At 42.0% G+C, this 12,687-nt stretch overlaps 1 protein-coding gene across 3 annotated transcripts in view; it reads right to left on the bottom strand.

The window, feature by feature from the left end:
* The window catches only part of DENND4C (DENN domain containing 4C), a 134,673-nt gene that overhangs the window by 110,268 nt on the left and 11,718 nt on the right, over window positions 1–12,687 (bottom strand). The window lies entirely within an intron of this gene.

Genomic DNA, 12,687 nt, shown 5'->3' with positions numbered 1-12,687 from the left:
TACCTCTTGCATCAGTGTGATCTGGATGTGGGACATAGAATCAAGAGATCATTCTGGAGCTTTAAGATTTGACTGCTCTGCTGTATTTCAGACTTGCATCGAGCCTGTAGCCCCTTCACTTTGGCCAATTTCTCCCATTTCGAATGGCTGTGTTTACCCAATGCCTGTACCTTCCCCCTCCCCCTCATTGTATCTAGAAAGCAACTAACTTGCTTTTGACTTTACAAGCTTATAGATGGAAGAAACTTGCCTTGTTTCAGATGAAACTTTGGACTGTGGACTTTTAAGTCAATGCTTAAAATTAGATGAGACTTTAGGGCCAGGCACAGTGGCTCACACCTGTAACCTCAGCACTTTGGGAGGCCGAGGGGGGAGGATCACTTGATGTCAGGAGTTTGGAGACTCCCCATCTGTACTAAAAATACAAAAAATTACAACCTCCACCTCCCAGGTTCAAGTAATTCTCCTGCCTCAGCCTCCAGAGTAACTGGGATTACAGGTGCATGACACCACACCCAGCTAATTTTTGTATTTTTAGTAGAGATGGGGTTTCACTATATTAGTCAGGCTGGTCTCAAACTCCTAACCTAAGGTGATCTACCTGCCTCGGCCTCCCAAAGTGTTGGGATTACAGGCATAAGCCACTTGGGTATGTCTTCATCAGCAGTGTGAGAACAGACTAATACAGTAGAGATGGGGGTCCTGCTACATTTCCCAGGGATTTCAATCTCCTGGCCTCATGCAATTGTCCCACTTTGACATCCCAAAGCACTGGATTATAGGTATTAGCCACAGTGCCCAGTCACGTGTAACTTTTGAACACAGTACTCTGACATAAAGAACTAAAAAAAAAAAATCTTGGCCTGGCCAGGCACAGTGGCTTATGCCTGTAATCACAGCACTTTGGGAGGCTGAAGCGGGAGGATCACTTGACTCCAGGAATTTGAGATTAGCCTGGGCAACAAAGTGAGACCTAGAATCTACAAAAAAAATTAAAATTAGCTGGGTGTGGTGGCACACACCTGTGATCCCAGCTACGCAGGAGGCTGAGGCAAGAGGGCTGTTTGAGCCATAAGTGCCACTGCACTATAACCTGTGAAACAGGAAGAGCCCAACAGAAAAAAATAAATAAGAGAAATGTGTTGATTTTCTTTACCCAGGTCTTGCATATTTTTTTTGCTTGGATTATTCAGAACTATTTTACAGTTTTGTGGCTACAGGGAAAGGAATTCTTGTGTTTGTTAAAAAAATTACTACTGGTATATTAATAACTTATAACAGGGTTTCAAACATCATTTTAAATGCTGGGAATTAAAAGCAATGAAAATCCAAATGCTTGTCTTTACAGAACTTAGATTATGGTTGGAAAATAATATGTAAACATATTTTCAAAAACAAAGGCACTGTGAAGAAAAGTAAATCAAGACAGAGAGAAAGTGGACGTGAAGGAGCCTATTTTTATGAAGAATAATTAGCCGGGCATGGTAGCACGTGCCTGTAATCCCAGCTACTCAAGAGGCTGAGGCAGGAGAATTGCCTGAACCCAGGAGGCGGAGGTTGCGGTGAGCCGAGATTGCGCCGAGCCGAGATTGCGCCATTACACTCCAGCCTGGGTAACAAGAGCGAAACTCCGTCTCAAAAAAAAAAAAAAAAAAAAAAAAAACAATAAAAGCCTTAAGGCAGTAAGTAACTTGGCCTCTGAGGAAAAGCAAGGCCAGTGGCTCTGCAGCTTAGAGGAGTAGTAGCAGATGAGGTCAGTAAAGGAGAAATCAAATAAGGCCTTTTAGGCTAAGATTAAATCTTTAGACTTTTTTCTAAATATAATGAAAAAGTACAAGGACCTTTAAATAAGAGTGATAGGTTACTATTTATGTCTTTTATTTCAGCTGCTGAGTTGACTAGAAGGAGAAAAGAACAGAAGCAGGAAGAGCAGATGGAAGACAATTAAGAACAGCCCAGAAGAGAAATGATAACAACGGATTATATTAGGGCAAAGGAGTGGGAGCAGCAAGAAATGATAATATTGGGGATACAGTTTGAAGGTAAAGCTGCTGCTGGTGGACTGGAAGTACGAGACGAAAAAAGAGAAAGCAAGTATGATTTCCAGTTTGTGTCTTGATTAAGTGGGTAAATGATAATACCATTTACTGAGAGAGTAAAGTCTGAGAAAAGGCTAGGTTTGAGGAAATAAACCAAAAATTCTGTTTCAGACAAGCTAAAATTGACACGCCTAGTGAAATTTTCAAGAGATGTAGAAAAGGCAGTCCTGGTCAGCACAGTGGCTCACATCTATAAACCCAGCCCTGCCGGGCGCGGTGGCTCACGCCTATAATCCCAGCACTTTGGGAGGCCGAGGCGGGTGGATCACGAGGTCAAGAGATCGAGACCATCCTGGTCAACATGGTGAAACCCCGTCTCTACTAAAAATAATACAAAAAATTAGCTGGGCATGGTGGCACGTGCCTGTAATCCCAGCTACTCAGGAGGCTGAAGCAAGAGAATTGCCTGAACTCAGGAGGCGGAGGTTGCAGTGAGCCGAGATCGAGCCATTGCACTCCAGCCCGGGTAACAAGAGCAAAACTCCGTCTCAAAAAAATAAATAAATAAATAAATAAAATAAAAATAAACTCAGCCCTTTGGGAGGCCAAGGTGGGAGGATGTTTGAGGCCAGGTGTTGGAGACCAGCCTGGACAACACAGCAAGACCGAGTCTCAACAACAACAACAAAATTAGCCAGGTATGGTAGTATGCACCTATAGTCCTGGCTACTCAGGAGGCTGAGGCAGGAGGATCACTTGAGACCAAGAGTTCAAGGTTACAGTGAGCTATAATTGCATCACTGTATTCCAGCCTGGGTGACAGAATGAGAACCTATCTGGAAAAAAAGAAAAACAACTCCATTATAGTGTAGAGTTCAATGAAGATGTCAAGGCCGGAGTCAAGAGCAAATTAATAATGCTTACAGCCATGGTATTAGATAAGATACCCAAAAAAGTATCAAATACTAACTGACAAATACTGATAAAGAAAAGTCACAAAGCCTAACTCTAGGTAGGACACAACAACCTTTAGAGGTGAGGAAAGAGAAGCTAGAAAATAATACTGAGAAGGAGCTGCCATAAATTAGGGAAGAACTGGGATGATACGGCATCCAGAAAACCAAGTGAAGTTTTTCTAAAAAGAGGAACTGATCAATCACCTGTGTCAAATGCTGATGAGAGGCAGAATGATTTAGGGATTGAGAACACTAACAAGACTGATTTTAGTTGGTGGGAATGGACAAGAGCCAACCGGGAAAAGAGTTGGAGGAAAAAATGGAATCTCAGAGGGTAGAGATACTCAATATGAGCAATTCTTTCTGACAAATTCTGCTATAAATGAAAAGGAAAGACGTGTCTGAGAAATGAGATGTTTTTAGTTTTTTCCTTTTGCCATCCCTACTGAAGTTAGAGAATTAAGTGTTACAGCATGTTCATATGCTTACAAAAATGATTCAGAAGCCGGGCACGGTGGCTCACGCCTGTAATCCCAGCACTTTGGGAGGCCAAGATGGGTGGATCATGAAGTCAAGAGATGGAGACCATCCTGGTCAACATGGTGAAACCCTGTCTCTACTAAAAATACAAAAAATTAGCTGGGCATGGTGGTGTGTGCCTGTAATCCCAGCTACTCAGGAGGCTGAGGCGGGAGAACTGCCTGAACCCAGGAGGCGGAGGTTGCGGTAAGTCAAGATCACACCATTGCACTCCAGCCTGGGTAACAAGAGTGAAACTCCGTCTCAAAAAAAGAAAAGAAAAATGATTCAGCAGGAAAAACAGATTAATATAGGGGATGCGCAGGTCTAAATCAAATAAAAATAAAACAAAGAAAACCAATACTATAGAAGATAACTCAGAAGCAAAATCCTTAAATAGACAAGAAGCCACAACATAGATGAAAGAGTTGGCTTAAAAAGAAAAAAAAAAAAGTGGGTCTGCAAGTAGGAATCATTTTCGCTGCAGGGAATAAAAGGACTATGTGCAATACTTAAATCAATATATAAACAAACAAATATGCCTGGCGTACTGGCTCACACCTGCAATCCCAACACTTGGGAAGCCAAGGCAGGAAGACTGCCTGACATAGCAAGATCCCATTTCTAAAATAAAAATTAACTAATTTTTTTTTTTTTTTGAGACGGCGTTTCGCTCTTATTACCCAGGCTGGAGTGCAACGGCGTGATCTCGGCTCACCGCAACCTCCGCCTCCTGGGTTCAGGCAATTCTCCTGCCTCAGCCTCTCGAGTAGCTGGGACTACAGGCACGTGCCACCATGCCCAGCTAATGTTTTGTATTTTTAGTAGAGACAGGGTTTCACCATGTTGACCAGGATGGTCTCGATCTCTTGACCTTCTGATCCACCCGCCTAGGCCTCCCAAATTGCTGGGATTACAGGCTTGAGACACCGCGCCCGGCCAAATTAACTAATTTTTTTTAAAAAAAAAAAAAGCTAAGAGTCTAGAAGGACAAAGGATTCGTCTTCGTTCCCTTTTTTTTTTTTTTTTTGCTCTTTTTTCCTCAACAAATCTCATATCAAAAGGAGATCACATAGTCTTCTTAGCAAAGAAAGCAGGATAGGCAGACACAGCAATGCTGTAGGCACAACAGATACGTGTGGCCATAAATTTAAGGTGAGATGAGCTAGCATATTTGTTTTCTCCAGCCACACTCTGCTACTCAGGTTCAAGGAATTACAGAGTTGACAAAGAACTGAACGTAATTGGGGTTGAAATTTTGCCTTGATTACAATGAAGGAAGAAAAAAACAAGAGTTCATTACATAACACCACAGAATAGTATATAAAGAATACTAATAGTTACTAAAATTTTTATTAAATGAATCAATATAATTGGATAAGCTAAGAAGATAACATATGAGGGGAATGAGGTACAGTGAAAAAATGGTGTAGCTACTGGCCTGGAGGTCCTGATGCAATCCAAGAAATGTACAGTGAGAAAAATGAAAAAAAAATTTTTTAAATGCCAGACACAGTGGCTCACGCCTGTAATCCCAGCACTTTGGGAGGCCAGAATAAACGGATCACGAAGTCAGGAGTTCTTGAGAGCAGCCTGGCCAACGTGGTGAAACCCCATCTCAACTAAAAATACAAAAATTAGCTAGCTGGGCATGGTGGTGCATGCCTGTAATCCCAGCTACTCGGGAGGCTGAGACAGGAGAATCACTGCAACCCGGGAGGCGAAAGTTGCAGTGAGCCCAGATTGCACCACTGCACTCCAGCCTGGGTGACAGAACAAGACTGTGTCTCAAAAAAATAGTAAAATACGAGAATCCAGCCGGGCGCATTGGCTCAAGCCTGTAATCCCAGCACTTTGGGAGGCCGAGATGGGTGGATCACAAGGTCAAGAGATCGAGACCATCCAGGTCAACATGGTGAAACCCCATCTCTACTAAAATACAAAACATTAGCTGGGCATGGTGGCGCATGCCTGTAATCCCAGCTGCTCAGGAGGTTGAGGCAGAAGAATTGCCTGAACCCAGGAGGTGGAGGTTGCGGTGAGCCGAGATCGCGCCATTGCACTCCAGCCTGGGTAATGAGAGTGAAACTCCGTCTCAAAAAAAAAAAAAAATTAAATTAAACTAAAAAATTAAAAAATAGGAATCCAAGAAATGTCAAAATAGGGTATTAGAGTATGTAAGTTAGTAAAAGAGGAAGTGGAGATCAGAGTTGTATGCTTATAATTTTTTAAGTTACAGATCATGGTGATAAAGTCTAGGGTAATGGTTCTCCATCCTGACTATACACTGGAGCCACCCGGAACACTTTTTAAAAAAATATCAGACCAATAAAATATGAATTTCTGAAGGTGGCCCACTACTATCAATATTTTTTAAGCTGCCCATTTATAATATACAGCCAGAACTGACAACTACTAGTCTAGGGTGTGATCATGCATGTAGACAGCCAAGGTAGGTTGGAAAAGAAACCTGCAATCTGCAAACTGAAGAACTTCCAATAAAGTTTTCTTCTATTATTCCTGATATGAATAAAAAGATGAGCTATGCTCAAAGTATTTCACATGCAGTAATTCATTTCATATTCATAACAACTCAATAAGGGAGGTCTAGCTTTATCCCTTTGTGAGGAAAATTAGACACAGCTGGGAAGAACAAAACTGTACTGAAATAAGAGTCCTAGGTTATACATGAAGTTTAAGAAGTATATTAAAAAACACTAAGGCGGCCGGGCGCGGTGGCTCAAGCCTGTAATCCCAGCACTTTGGGAGGCCGAGGCGGGTGGATCACAAGGTCGAGAGATCGAGACTAACCTGGTCAACATGGTGAAACCCCGTCTCTACTAAAAATACAAAAAATTAGCTGGGCATGGTGGCGCATGCCTATAATCCCAGCTACTCAGGAGGCTGAGGCAGGAGAATTGCCTGAACCCAGGAGGCGGAGGTTGCGGTGAGCCGAGATCGTGCCATTGCACTCCAGCCTGGGTAACAAGAGCGAAACTCCGTCTCAAAAAAAAAAAAAACACTAAGGCAACTTCCTTTAAAAATCAAGACATATAGCTAATCAGCCAATGTGAAGATAAAATGGAATACTAAAATATACTCCAGTAATCCAAAAAGGAAGAAAGAAGAGAACAAATTAAAAACACATAGGCCGAGCATGGAGGCTCACACCTGTAATCCCAGCACTCTGGGAGGCTGAGGAGGGTGGATCATCTGAGGTCAGGAGTTCAAGACCAGCCTGGCTAACATTGCAAAACCCCATCTCTACTCAAAATACAAAAATTATCTGCGTGTGATGGCGCACACCTGTAATCCCAGCTACTCAAGAGGCTGAGACAGGAGAATCACTTGAACCCGGGAGGTGTAGGTTGCAGTAAGCCAAGATCGTGCCACTGCATTCCAGCCTGGGTGACAGAGTGAGACTCCATCTCAAAAAAAAAAAAAAAAAAAAAAAGACCAGCCTGGACAACATAGTAAGACCCTAACTACACACAAAAAATTTTTTTTAATTACCTGCATGTGGTGGTGCACACCCACAATCCCCGCTACTCAGGAGGCTAAGGCAAGAAGATCATTCAGCCTGGAACATTAAGGCTGCATGCAGCAAGCCATGATTGTGCCACTCTACTCCAATCTGCGTGCCAGAGCTAGACCTCATCTCAAACACAAACAAAAAAATCTGTATGCAAATGTTCATAGCAGCACTACTCAGAATAGCCAAAAGGTAGAAACAATGTAAATGTTCATCAAGTCATGATAAACAAAATGTGGTATTTCTATAGAACATAATATTATTCAAGCCATAAAAAGGAATGAAGTACTATTGTACCTACAAAATATTATGCTAAATGAAAGAAGCTGAACACAAATGGTCACACATTGCATAAGTCCATTTATAGGAATATCCAGAACAGGCAAATTCATAGAAAGAGAAAACAGATTAGCGGATGGCAGGGGCTAGGAGATTGGGAATGGGAAGCAACTGCTTAAAGGGTACAGAGTTTCCTTTTGGGATGATGAAAACATTTGGGAACATTTAGTTCATGGCAATGCTTGCATGACATTGTGAATGTACTGAACACCACTGAATTACATATTTTAAGTGGTCACAATGGCAAATTTCATGTTATATGAATTTTGTCTGAATTTTTTAAAAAAGGAATGAAGGAGTGATACATACTACAACATGGGTGAACCTTAAAAACACTATCCCAAATGAAAGAAGCCAGTTACAAAGGATCACATATTGTATGACTTCATTTCTATGAAATGTCCAAAACAGGCAAATCTATACAGATAAAAAAATAAATCAGTGGTTGCCTAGAGCTAGGGGTCCAGGAGAGAGGGATTAGAGAGTAACTGCTAATGTATACAAGAGTTCTTTCTGGAGCGATGAAAATGCTTTAAAATTAGATTATACTAATGATTGCAAAACTGTAAATACACTAGAAATCATCAAAGTACCCCCTTTAAATGGGTGAATTTTATGGTGTGTAAATTATATCCCAACAAAGCTAATTTTAAAAAGGAAAAATTTAAATGGTCTAAATATGCCTATTAAAGGAAATTATTAGAGGAGTTTTTTTTTTTTTTTTTTTTTTGAGACAGTTTCACTCTTGTTACCCAGGCTGGCGTATAATGGTGCGATCTCCGCTCACCGCAACCTCCGCCTCCCTGGTTCAAGCACTTGCCTGCCTCAGCCTCCGAGTAGCTGGGATGACAGGAGCCCGCCACCACACCCAGCTAATTTTTGTATTTTTAGTAGAGACGGGGTTTCACAATGTTGGCCAGACTGGTCTCGAACTCATGACCTCGTGATCCGCCCGCCTCGGCCCCCCCAAAGTGCTGGGATTACAGGCGTGAGCCACCGCGCCCGGCCCTTAGACAAGTTTAAAAAAAAAAAAAAAAAAACTCTAAGCTATTTACAGGATACACATTTTACATATAAGATACACAGATGTGTTAAAAGTAAAAGGATGACTGATACTACCAACCCACAAGAGAGGGGGTTATTCTCTATTACTCTCCATTAAAAATACAAAAATTAGCTGGGCAAGATGGCAGGTGCCTACAGTCGTAGGTGTTTGGGAGACTGAGGCAGGAGAATCACTTGAACCTGGGAGGCAGAGGTTGCAGTAAGCCGGGACCACACCACTGTACTTCATCCTGGGTGACAAATCCAGACTTCGTCTCAAAAAATGAATAAATATGAGATGCAGTTACTGATTTTAAAAATGAATAAATAAATAACAATGAGATACCAATACATACCTATTAGAATAGCCACAATCCAAAAAACTGATAATACCAAATAGGAATGAGAATGCAAACCACAGGAACTCTAACATTCACTGCTGATGGAAATAAATGCAAAATAGATCAGCCCTTTTGGAAGGTAGTTTGGCAGTTTCTCACAAAGCTAAATACAGGCCTACCATATGATCCAGCAATCACATTCCTGAGGTATTTGATTATCCCAATTGATTTAAAAACTTAATAGTCACAAAAAACCTATATACAATGTTTATAAGCAGCTTTATTCGCAATCACCAAGACCTGGAACCAAGGATCTCCTTTGATAGGTGAATGGATAAACAAACTGTAGTACATCATACAATGGATTATTTACCAATAAAAAGAAATGAGCTAGCAAACCACAAAATGATGTGAAGGACCCTTAAATGTATATTGCTAAGTGAAAGAAAAGAAGCTAGTCTGGAAAGGCTACATACTATATGATTTCAATTATAACACATTCCGGAAAAGGCAAACTATAGAAATAGTAAAAAACAGTGGTTGCCAAGGGCTTGGGGAGAGGCAGAGGTGGTTGAAGAGTTGAAGTAGTGGTGAAACTATTTGGTACGATACTTTTAATGGTGAATACATGTTGCCCAGGCTGGTCTCAAACTCCAGGGCTCAACTGATCTGCCCATCTCAGATTCCCAAAGTGGTGGAATTACAAGTGTGAGCCACCTCACCTAACCTATGTCAAACTTTTAAACATCATTTTAAACACAATTTCAGAGTGTACTCCTTCTACTTACATTCTTTTTAAAAATTTTTTTAGAGATGGGGTTTCACTGTGTTTCCCGGGCTGGTCCCAATCTCCTGAGCACAGGCAATCTTCCCACCTCAGCCTGCCAATGTGCTGGGATTACAGCATGAATAATCGTTCTACTTTTTTTTTTTTTTTTTTTTGAGACGGAGTTTCGCTCCTGTTACCCAGGCTGGAGTGCAATGGCGCGATCTCGGCTCACCGCAACCTCCGCCTCCTGGGCTCAGGCAATTCTCCTGCCTCAGCCTCCTAAGCAGCTGGGATTACAGGCACGCACCACCATGCCCAGCTAACTTTTTGTATTTTTAGTAGAGACGGGGTTTCACCTTGTTGACCAGGATGGTCTCGATCTCTCGACCTCGTGATCCACCCGCCTCGGCCTCCCAAAGTGCTGGGATTACAGGCTTGAGCCACCGCGCCCGGCCCGTTCTACTTATTTTTTAAAGCTACTTATAAAATAGCCTCAGGCAGGTTCCTATGGGAGGTAGTCCAGATAGATCCATGTAAGTATTGCCCCTGAATATCTTCCAGTAGGACACCAAGTGAAGTTGGAAGACAGTGATATTGATAATTCTGACCTTGTGTAGGCCCTAGGCTAATGTGTGTGTTTAAAAAGTAAAAAAAAAAAAAAAAAAAAAAAAGCCAGATGCAGTGGCACGCACCTCAGGAGGCTGAGGCAGGAGAATCACTTGAGCCCAAGAATTGGAGGCCAGCCTCAGCAACATAGCAAGACTCCATTTCTAAAAAAAAATTTCATTTAAATTAAAAAAAGGTTAAAAAAATTAAATTTTTTTAATGGATAAAAGCTTATACAATCAGGATTTAAAGAAAATATTTTTGTACAGCTGTATAACGTGTTTGTATTTAAGTGTAGTTATGAGAGTCAAAAATCAACAAACATTTTAAAGTTGATAAAGTCAAAAGGTTACAATAAGCTAAAGTTAATTTATTACTGATCACAGAAAAAAATCTGATGAATTTAGTATACCCTAATTGTACAGTGTTCATAAAGTGTACAGTAGGGTACAGTAATGTCCTAGGCCTTCACGTTTATTCACCGCCACTCATTCACTGACTTGCCCAGAGTATCTTTTACTCCTGCAAGGTCCTCTTATGACAAGTGCACTAATACAGGTGTATCATGTTTATCTTTTATATTTGTTCTGTTCTGTGTTCTGTTCTGTGTTCCGTTCTGTTGTGTTCTGTTCTGCTGTGTTCTGTTCTGTTCTGTTGTGTTGTGTTCTGTTCTGTTTTTAGACAGAGTTTCACTCTGTCACCTAGGCTGGAGTTCAGTGGCGTGATCTCGGCTCACTGCAACCTCCGCCTCCTGGTTTCAATTATCCTGCTTCAGCCTCTCAATTAGCTGGGATTACAGACACCCACGACAATACCAGGCTAATCTTTTTATTTTTACTAGAGACGCCGTTTCACCATGTTGGCCAGGCTGGTCTCAAACTTCTGACCTCAAGTGATCTGCCTGTATTTGCCTCCCAAAGTGCTGGGATTACAGGTGGGAGCAATCATGCCCGGTCCTTCTTTTTTTTTTTTCAGACAGAGTCTTGCTCTTGTCGCCTACCCTATAGTGCAATGGTGTAATTTCAGCTCACTGCAACCTCCACCTCCTAGGTTCAAGCGATTCTTCTGCATCAGCCTCACGAGTAGCTGGGATTATAGGCATATGCCACCACATCCAGCTAATTTTTGTATTTTCAGTAAAGATGGGTTTCACCATATTGTCCAGGCTAGTCTTGAACTCCTGACCTCACGTGATCCACCTACCTCAGTCTTCCAAAGTGCTGAGATTACAGGTGTGAACCACTGCACCTGGCCTTTTTATTTTTATTTTTTAGATGAAGTCTTACTCTCTTGCCCATTGCCCAAGCTGCAGTGTAGTGACACGATCTCAGTTCACTGAAACCTCTGCCTCCAGGATTCAAGCAATTCTCCTGCCTCAGCCTCCCAGGTAGCTGGGACTACAGGCACAGGCCACCATGCCAGGCTAATTTTTGAATTTTTAGTAGAGATGGGGTTTCACTATGTTGACCAGGCTGGTCTCAAACTCCTGACCTTGTGGTCTGCCCATCTCAGCCTCCCAAAGTGCTGGGATTACAGGTGTGAGCTACTGCACCCAGCGCCCAGCCCTTTTATACTGCATTTTTATTGCACCTTTTCTATGTTTAGATACACAAATATTCACCATTATGTTATAACTGCCTAGAGTATTCAGTACAGTAATATGCTGTAGAGGTTTGTAGCCTAGGAGCAACAGACTATAAAATAAATCCTACATGTGTAGCAGGCTACACCTCTATGATGTTCACACAGTAACGGAATTGCCCAATGTTGCATTCCTCAGAATGCGGCACCCTAGTTAAATGACTAACGACTATGCATATCTAATAAGAGAGTATCAAACTATATGCAGCAAAACCTGACATACCTGAAAGGAGAAATAAATAAATCCACAACCATAGGGAATTCAACACTCCTCATAGATGCAGTAATTCACAGAACAAGTGAACAGAAAATCAGTAAGAATACATAAGATTTGAAGAAAATTATCAACCAACTTGACATAATTGTTATTTATAGAACACTACACCCAGCAACAGCAAGATAATCTTTTCAAGCACACAAAGAACATTCACCAGGATAAACCATATGCTGGACCATAAAACAAGCCTGGAAATATTTTAAAGAATATAAGTTGGCCAGTTGCAGTGGCTCACGCCTGTAATCCCAGCACTCTGGGACGCCAAGGCAGGCATATCACCTAAGGTCAAGAGTGCGAGACCAGCCTGGCCAACATGGTGAAATCCCAACTCTACTAAAAATATAAAAATTGGCCAGGCGCAGTGGCTCAAGCCTGTAATGCCAGCCCTTGGGAGGCCGAGGCGGGTGGATCACGAGGTCAAGAGATCAAGACCATCCTGGTCAACATGGTGAAACCCCGTCTCTACTAAAAATACAAAACATTAGCTGGGCATGGTGGCGCATGCCTGTAATCCCAGCTACTCAGGAGGCTGAGGCAGGAGAGTTGCCTGAACCCAGGAGGCGGAGGTTGCGGTGAGCCAAGGTCGCACCATTGCACTCCAGCCTGGGTAACAAGAGCGAAACT

The sequence above is a fragment of the Saimiri boliviensis genome, chromosome 2 (assembly GCF_048565385.1).
Source record: "Saimiri boliviensis isolate mSaiBol1 chromosome 2, mSaiBol1.pri, whole genome shotgun sequence".
Classification (NCBI taxonomy): Eukaryota; Metazoa; Chordata; class Mammalia; order Primates; family Cebidae; genus Saimiri; species Saimiri boliviensis.
The sequence above is the reverse complement of the archived record's forward strand: the minus strand, read 5'-3'. Positions and strand labels throughout refer to the sequence as shown.